At 46.3% G+C, this 9,004-nt stretch overlaps 1 long non-coding RNA gene across 1 annotated transcript; it reads left to right on the top strand.

Moving 5' to 3' along the window:
• The first annotated feature begins 6,447 nt into the window (after nucleotides 1–6,447).
• LOC149372145 (uncharacterized) lies at nucleotides 6,448–8,685 on the top strand. The gene is made up of 3 exons (XR_016292288.1): nucleotides 6,448–6,729; nucleotides 6,952–7,041; nucleotides 8,129–8,685. It is a non-coding gene; the product is annotated as an uncharacterized LOC149372145 (long non-coding RNA).
• Nucleotides 8,686–9,004: the final 319 nt, after the last annotated feature.

The raw sequence follows: 9,004 nt of genomic DNA, 5'->3' as shown, positions 1-9,004 counted from the left end.
TGGCAAGGAAAATCGGAACGACGAAAGAGGCACAAACAACGGCGCTCTACATGCGTATAACAACAAATGGCCATTCGGGCTGGCGGCGTGTTCGTCCTCCAACCTGCTCCTCTACTGGATCGTTCTGTTTACATCCATGACTCCAAACCTCAAAATGCCCCGGCTTGCTTTGTACAAAATCACGTGGTTATACATCAACCTTTCCACATATCTGAGCTGCAAAGCTTCTTTAGCGAACGTAAGCATCTCCACTTCACCAAGGCCAGACGGCATTGCTGTATCGAAACTCCACAATCTTCCGGAAGGCTTTGCAGCTTCTCCTCGACATCATTAACTAGATTCGGAAGCGCCTGAAGTAATTCGCTGGTTAGATTTTTTCCACCCAATGAGGTTAGAAATGTGCGGCCGATATCTCTGACCAACAACCTCTGCAAGGTTATGGAGCGTATTGTCCCGGATCACCTTGTTTAGCTCCTAGAAAAGAACGCCCTCGTCCAACCTTACCAAACAGGATTCCGCTGGGGGCTAAGCCCTCAGGACGTGCTTCTCATGTTGCTGCATCAGGTTCTTGACGTGATGCACTCGAAGGCTCAGCCCAGAACTGTGGTTGCCATAGACGTTCGCAAGGCATACGAGTCCGTCACATATACAGCGATCACTGAGGGCGCGAGGCTAGCTGCAGTTCGTGGCCACCTGCTCACGTTCATTAAAAATTTCTCTGCCCAGCGAACGGGTCAAGCTAAAGCAGGCGACCACATTGACCCTCCACGCTCAAACAATACCGGCGTGTAGTAGGGCGCGGTTTTTTCGGCCACATTATTCAGTAACTAGAAAAATACGAATGGGGTGGAGCGCATATGGCAGGTTCTCTCAGATCATGAATGACAGTTTACCGATATCCCTCAACAGAAAAGTACACAAGAGCTGTATATCACTAGTACTCACCTATGGGTTAAAAATTTTGAGGCTAACGAAGAGGATTCAGCTTAAGTTAAGGACAACGCAGCGTGCTATGGGAAGAAAAATGATAGGTGCAACGTTACGAGATCGGAAGCGGGCAGAGTGGGTGAGGGGACAAACGCGGGTTAATGACATCCTGGTCGAAACCAAGAGGAAGAAGTGGGCTTGGGAAGGGCATGTAATGCGAAGGCAAGATAACCGCTGGTTTTTAGAGGTAACGGAGTAAACTCCAAGAGAAGGCAAGCGTAGCAGGGGGCGGCAGAAAGTTAGGTGGGCGGATGAGATTAAGAAGCTTGGGGGGGGGGGGGGGGGGATAGGGTGGCCGAAACTGGCAAAGGACAGAGTTAATTGGAGAGACATAGGAGAGACCATTGCCCTGCAGTGGATGTAGTCAGGGTGATGATGATGATTCAATTTGGAAATGGCCGCGCATCCTCCGCTCCTTGCTGCCATTCTGTAATTTCATCATGCCATTTACGCAGATGACATCAACATTGAGCAAGGAGAGGTTCAGCGGACGAAAAACATACTCTTCTAGAGCACGTGGGCATGCATGTCCGCATCGCCGGAGAAGACGGGAAGTGCAGGGTTCTCAGTCTTCAGTACCACCAGGTACCCATCGGTGATACAATGGATACGAGCTTTCCCTTGGCCTGGTGTTCGACTTATCTGGGATGAAATGCTTGGAAAATGGGTTTTTGACCCCACCTTGGTTAGACGACCAACTCATTCAACGCCAGTCTTCCCTACAGATTCTGGGCGCGCATTTTGACCAAGACGAAAAGGGCACAACATGGATCAGCAAAGTAAGGTACCAGTGCAAGCCCCTTCTGTGGCTAATCAGCTGAGCGAGCCGTCTTCAGTGGGGTACAAGCAAAACGGAATCCCGCTACATAGTTACAGAGCTTAATTCTTGGCTCCCGCATTATGTGTGAATATACTGTCCACGTCATCATGCTAAATAAGTCTGAAAATCTTTAGAAGCAATCCGCATTGTCACGGAACTGCCGAAACACACACCGCTCAAAGAGCCCCACAAACCTCTCCTGTAACCTCTGCCACCACCCAAAAGCCACTTTCGACCATATGCTTTTCCTCTGCCCGGCGGATCCTCCCCCGCGGGGCCTGGAGCACCTTACCACTTGGGAAGCATGGGAGACACTACTGCTCTCCGAGGACGAGGACCTGGCCAAGCAAGCCATCGTCGCAGGCCGGGCTGCCAGCGTCATGAGCCTCCGGGACTTGAACGCTTGAGTGCAGTGGGGCCGTGCGGGGGGGGGGGGGGGGGGGGGGGGGGGGGGGGGCAAGGACCTACGTGTCCCAAACTCCCCTGTTTCAAATAAAGTTTTCACCCCCATCTACGTGCACGGCGTTATAAGTCCGCTTTCGGAAGTCACTGAGCACATGAATCTTGCCCAGTGGGACCAATGAGCTGCACATCATCATGAGTTTATATCTTGCAGGAACTTCATACTGCAACAAAGAGAGAAGTTCATATTACGTCCATCCTTTATGAGCCCCTACTGTTGCACGCACAGGTGGCGGACCCTTGTCACAAAATATGGAACTCGTATGGAATTCAATCAGGGGCGTTTGCTTTTTTTTAGTTGAGAAGAGACATTGAGAAGAAGACTGAGGGTTCCGGCGTCGGTTATTATTAATGGATCAAGCACCGAGGTACAAGGCCGTGTGAGAGGGGAAGGCATACCATAGTCGTTGGTGAAGACAGAGAAAGAAAAAAAATTATTTAGCCATAAGAGGAATTTGCAGGAGCTGGGTGGTCGGTGCCCATAGTCCAGGGCTCCACTGGCGGCAGCTGACTCGCGGACTAGCTGGATGATCCAGGCTTGCTGTTCTAGCTTGTCGCTGGCCAGGGACGCATCCCATTGCTCGTTGTCGGGTATGGCACTGTTAACGTTTTGTTTGGTTTGACCTGGCGTACCCGAGAGAGCTTGGGCTTGCTGCGCATCAAGTACAGTAACCTGGGTATTTTTGAGGAATAATCTTATTTAAAATGCGAATATTGGTAAACGTGTTAGTTTGCATTCTACTCCAGTCTATGGCGTCCAAGGAGGAGAGCTGTTTGTGTGGTAGTGAGAACTGCCTTCTTTCTACACTCTAAGAAAAAAGGGTGTAAGAAGGGTGCATCTTCACGACTTATGCTATCTGAAGGCGCATGGACTAAAGATGCACTTTGCAGAGTGCATCGTTACACCCGTGTGGAGGTGGTGGAGGCCGTTAGTCTCTTTCAGAAAACTTACCCCCTTTTTTACTCTTCAAACCACCTGTGTTCCCTCTGCGCGAAGACGCTGTACAGCAAAGTATGCAGCCCTCACCGCCTCCCCTCCCTCTCGAAGATGGCCCTCTCCCGAAAGCGGGGTGGCGGGGTTATTTTGAGGACAATAGTTAAAAGCTACGCTGGCTCACGCTCCCCCACTGCATTGATCCTTTCACCCGCGCTGGCGACACTGACCGCGCCTCCTCGCTTCTTCAAGGGACGAGAAGCTATTTCTTCGAAGAACACGTACAGCGATCTTCTGCCCATCTCCGCCTGACATGGTCGGCAATAATGGCGGACGAAGCGGCTTGGCGGATGCACAGAACGTTACTGAAAAAAGGTGCATTGGCCGCGATCGGCCACGACAACCATCACGCATGCAAACATGCTCTTGGTTGCTAACGACCAAAATAATCACTAATATTCGGTGCATGTGCTTTCATACTCATGATTGGATATCATTTTAAAAAAGAAGTAAGTCAGCAAAGACAGACGGCATGATCGGTGCTGTGTTACTCCTCTGACCAATCGCAGCTCTGAACGAAATCAACAGTTTAGCGCTTCAACACACCAGAGGCATGAAAATTATTGCGCTTATAATATCGGCTTGTGGTTAAGCTTTTATTAAAGAGGTAATAAAAGCTTTAAAAGGAACAGTTTTGCTTCACAGCCAGCCTAAGCTCTATTAGTCAGCGCTGTTCTTCATTTTCTAATAGCGTACGATAAGTACCAGGGCGGTTAATTCCCTCCGTACAATTTCGAATAACGTGCACTGCTTTTCGAATAACCCCTCGTTGTGGCACATGTTCCTAAGCAAATAACAGACGAATAACAGAAAGGGTTCAGGTTAACATGCATACAAGTTAATAAATCAAAATCAGACGAACGAGCGAGATTGTTGACGCTGTAATTTTATATTAGCTGAAGATGCAATGTAACTCAAATCCCGAATAAATTGCACTCTCATATTTCTGCTCCATTTCAACAACAAAAAAGAGCCCTACTCGCTGATAAACGCGTGATCTTCACCACTAATACTGACAACGCTGAAAAACAAAAATGCAAGAAACTAGGGAAGGAATAATTCTGCATCTGAACTGAGTTGTGAACGTGGCCTGACCATTCCATATATATAGGTACATTTTTGTTTAGAGCACTTTTACCAAGACACGAGCCAGGCCTCAGAGTCGCACTTTTGCTGGTCTACTATGAGATCACCAGCATTTGTACATCTGCTCGGAAACTCCTCAACGCAGCGTAAAAGACATTTCTACGTTTCCTTTCCAACAAGTGTACAGATCCTTTCTCTCGGCACAAGATAGCGAAGCCCATAGTAATCAGTTTTCGAGATAGCTGCATTTCCTGATCATGTTTTGGCGCGTACAAGTGTTTCACATAGAAGCAATTCAATTTCAGCTTATTTTAAATTGATAAACAGGGAGCGAGGTGACCAACGCGATTTAAGTCTATTCGAACTTCTCTTGCGTATGACATTGTGCTGCACGCCTACAAGAGCAGAAATTAGCTTAAACTCAGTGTACGTGTACGTAACTTTTAGCTTTTAGGTTGTTCCGCGCAGCTTTAATGCACTCAAGTATAGTATTGATATTCAGAAATGAAGTTGACTGCCTCCAATTTTTTTTTTTTTTTCGAACTGTAGCGCTATGGAAGCATCGAATTCCGCAACAAACCGGGTGCCAGAGGAAACAGTAATTAAGGCGCTTATATTGCGGCAGTGCATTGTGAATTCTTATGGAATGGTTCATGCGTCAGGAAATAACTCTTTCTTTTAGAGGCTAATGAGAAGCACTAAACAGTACATTGCACTAGATAGACGCAGCCCGAAGACCCAAGCTCGAAAATAAATGAAACTACGGCGTATAAACCGGCAGGTTTTCCTTCATCATCGTAAGTTGCTTCGGATGACTGAGACTTTTGTCTTTATGCACAAATAAAACTGAGCTAAAGGACACATTGTATCGCACTGACGAACCAATCTTTAACAAAAGCATAAATTCAGCGGTGGCAACTTCCTATATTGAATAAAATGAAAGCGCGTATAATAGACGGAATCGCCCGAATAACCAGTCGGTTGAAGCGTCTTAACGGATGCTTGCTGGCATAGCGCTGGCAGTGCTCCATTTCTGCTCTGTTGACCCATTTTGAAAATATTTTGAGAACTTCGCGAACACTGGAACGATGAGAGGTGAGAACTGCTGCATCAGCAGTTGTCGACTGTCGTTTGAAGCCCTCTTCTGCGCCATCTTCCTCAAATGTTCAAATGTTGTGAATCCCCTTTGTTTGCCTGACGCTTCTGATCACTCGATGCGGCTTTATTAAATCAATATTTCTACAGCTGTGTCTATTTCGATTGAGTTAAACTATTTTTGAACAGAGCGGTTTTTTTCTTCGGATTCTCCTCACACGTGCGGCCCCATAAGCACAAAAGAAAGTTGAAATTTCTCGCAGCAATATCACGCGGCAATATCAGTATTTAAAACTGTTACTGTGCCTGACATTGAATCAATAATGCTGCAGCATTCACATCGCTTTCTTAGCCGGTTCTATGACTGATTTAGAAGTACAGGAAGGGCAGTTTATTGATGTATATTTCGCAGTGCCTTCTGTACGCGGTAGTAAATGAGAGCTGACGAGAACTTCCGAATGATGCTCGTAACTTTAAGCTGCAGCTGCTCTGAAAACTATTCTGTTGCATACGCCACACATTTACGGCAGCATCTGCGTAATTCATACTGCGTAATAGCTGGCTGCATTAAAAGCTTCAAAGGGATACTGCAAGGACTGATAAGACGAGTCTCGCCGCGCTCGTTGTCTCCGATAACGGAAGAGTTGTGCGCACGCCGAAAGCGCGGAAAAATACGTGCCACAAGGGCAGAGAGGCGCATGCAAAAATAATAAGCTACCAGCACATTGCAAGGACCAAAGGTTGTCGCCCGCACGCGGGCGGCTTGACCTTGGGACACTACTGGGAACGCAGACGTTCTTTCAGTCAGCGGAGAAAAGGAAAAGAGGGGAAGCGCGGGGTCCGGCGGAACGAAAGAAAGGCACGAAGCATGGAGGAAGGAAAACCTCCTCTGTAATTCCTCTATGGCGCGAAGCAAGCTTTGGAAGCGATGGCTGGCGATGGGTTGTAGTTTCTCCTAGTTTCTTCCTTCTCTCTCTTCAGATCACGTGCCTGTCTATTTGGATTGGCCGCTCGCGTAGAGTCGAAGACGAAGCCGCTGTTTACCGCGCCTGGGTGCCGTGCGTGCAAGTCGCGACGCGCATTCCTCATTTCATCTTGCAGTACGGGCCTGTGTGCGTTTAGGTTCTGTTCAGCGATTACTTCATCGTGCAAGCTTCATCGATGTGTGACGCTGCAGTGGGCGACATCTTCGCGAAAGAGTCAACGTCTGAAAGAAACAGCGCACGCCAGATCGTCGCGGCGCCCTCAGCGTACGGATTCTTTGCGCCCAATTTCAACCGTACAAGTAAGTGACATTTTCGTTTGGTCATACGGGTTGTTTCCTGCCATCAAGTTATGGTGTGTTCAGTACAGATTTTTTATCATGGATTGTGTGCGCGAGCCGCTGCTTGTTGCTATTTCTTGTTTTGAGCTGGTCGCGTGCGGCCGGAGGGAGCCTATCGTGTACAACACACGATCGCAGCGGCGCAATCTGCCGGCGTCTTTCTCATGCTTTCTTTCGCTGCAGGCTCTGATCCTTCGTCTGCCGTGCGAAAGAACATTGCCGGTCGTCTCTTCAACGCCAAGTATTTGTCCCTGCTCACGACCATTCAGTAAGGTAAGTCCAAACCGCAGTCTCCGTTCAGAAAGGGGCGAGTAAATTAGTGTGCGCGCTTCTGTGGCACGTACTGCGCGCAGTGCTCACATCTACTGCAGCACTGTATGTGATTCCTATTGGACCATAATCCCTTTATAATTTTAGCGCTGCAAGGCAACTCCTTCTGCCAGGCCGCTTTTTTTTTTTTGCGAATGGACGGCGTCAATTTTTTTTCTTTACCACGGAGTAGCAAGCAAACGATAAAACAGTAAACGTGAAATTTATTTATTCATAGGCACGAAATTAGCAGCTCATTTGTGCTCTGCGCTTCCCGGCATGCGGCCGTTTTCGCTTACACCTTGCAATATTTTTGCCAACCCAGAATGTGACTTATCATGCCAGCAGTTTTACTGCATTCGAATGGCAAGATGCGCTTGCTAATGGTGTTAAGTTGATATGTAACTGGCTCTTCACTCAGGCTGAGAACTAATAGAGAAAAGTGAACTTGTTTAGTTCTTTTTACTAGTGAAAAGGTCGGGGCTAGTTGGTGGCCAAACATTAGCTCACAAAAGCGTACAGTCTATGTCACCTCTTTTTGTGCTCTTGTATTCTCTTGTGAAAGAGTGAGACTTTAGGTTTGATGTCGCTCTAAGAGGATGAATAGAAGAATACGCTAGTATCTAAGCTTTTCTGTTTGGAACAATAAGGATTTTGGTTGCACCGCGGTAATCTGTCAACGAAAAACAAATTCTGTAATGAATACTGCCAATCTCGTAAGCAGTAACAGTATAGTTCTTTCTTTTTTCTGCAGTGGCTGTTAGAAAATGTGTTAATTATGTTAGGCACTTAGTGACAATTCACTGGTAATAGGCCATTGTGCTGTAGACGTTTGTCTAGGCTTATTGTGCCAGTGCACTGCGTCAGTTATGCCTGTTATAAATATGTGGCAAGTGCTGTAATGGATAAAAATTTGGAATCAAAAGTTGTTTCTCGTTTTCAAACTATTCTGTCGTTTTTTGAGCATGTGTGCTGCCATTATGTGGTTTAATGAACATATAAGTTATCACTAACCATTACACTAATGCTATAAATGACGCCTCTATTGCAGTGCACCTGGGAGAAGGAGGGATGCAAAGGTGCACAACCATTGTCACTCCTAGCACCGAAGTTCAGCCTGGATTCCGTACAAGTGGCCGGGACTAGACGTGTGTGGTATGTATGTTTTTATGTAATTGGGACATTGTTGCAAGTTCATCATCACTTGATGTCCATCCGTGAACATAGTATGCTATGTTGCACAGCTGCAGCCATTCTATTACAGAGATTTTAGAGCTTTTCAATGTTTTCGAGGACTTAGTTCTGAAAGAATTTCTGAATAATGGTTTGATTAATTGTGACCACTTTTTATGACATGAAGTATAAATGCAGTTTTTTTTCTGCAAAAGTAGGCTGGACTTCAGCAAAGATTTCATACTGAATTAGTTTGAGAGGCGCTGCCTACAATCCATGTTGCTGACGTCAGAAAAAAATGACACAGTTATGGTAATGCTTGGCAGGGTGGCATGCTACCAAGCTAATATGACTAGCACCGTTTATGCATGTGAAGCTTAATGTGATATGCAGCTACGTGAGGCTGTTAATCTTCTTTGCACTGTTCACACTTTCTTTTTGAGTAGGAAGGTGCTGTTCGTTGATGTGAATAATTTCCAATAACTCACATGAATCCATATTAGTTTCATTTCACATCGGAGTGAACTTAAAATTTAATTAAGGTCACGTGCACTGCATGTGACAGCAGATATGGAAGGCAACTGTTTTGATGCTGTCAGTCAGTGTTTACAATTTCATTATGCTAAGCATCTGAAAAGATGTGTAAAGGTAACATTCTATTGTGCCAGCAAAATGTAATTCATGAGAATTACTGCTGCTGCATATGCTGCAAGCATTGGAAGAAGCAGCACTGTCTAAATAAGAAGACGAGATT

This window comes from Amblyomma mixtum, chromosome 1 (assembly GCF_055824585.1).
Source record: "Amblyomma mixtum isolate Tamu chromosome 1, ASM5582458v1, whole genome shotgun sequence".
In the NCBI taxonomy this organism is placed as follows: Eukaryota; Metazoa; Arthropoda; class Arachnida; order Ixodida; family Ixodidae; genus Amblyomma; species Amblyomma mixtum.
The sequence above is the reverse complement of the archived record's forward strand: the minus strand, read 5'-3'. Positions and strand labels throughout refer to the sequence as shown.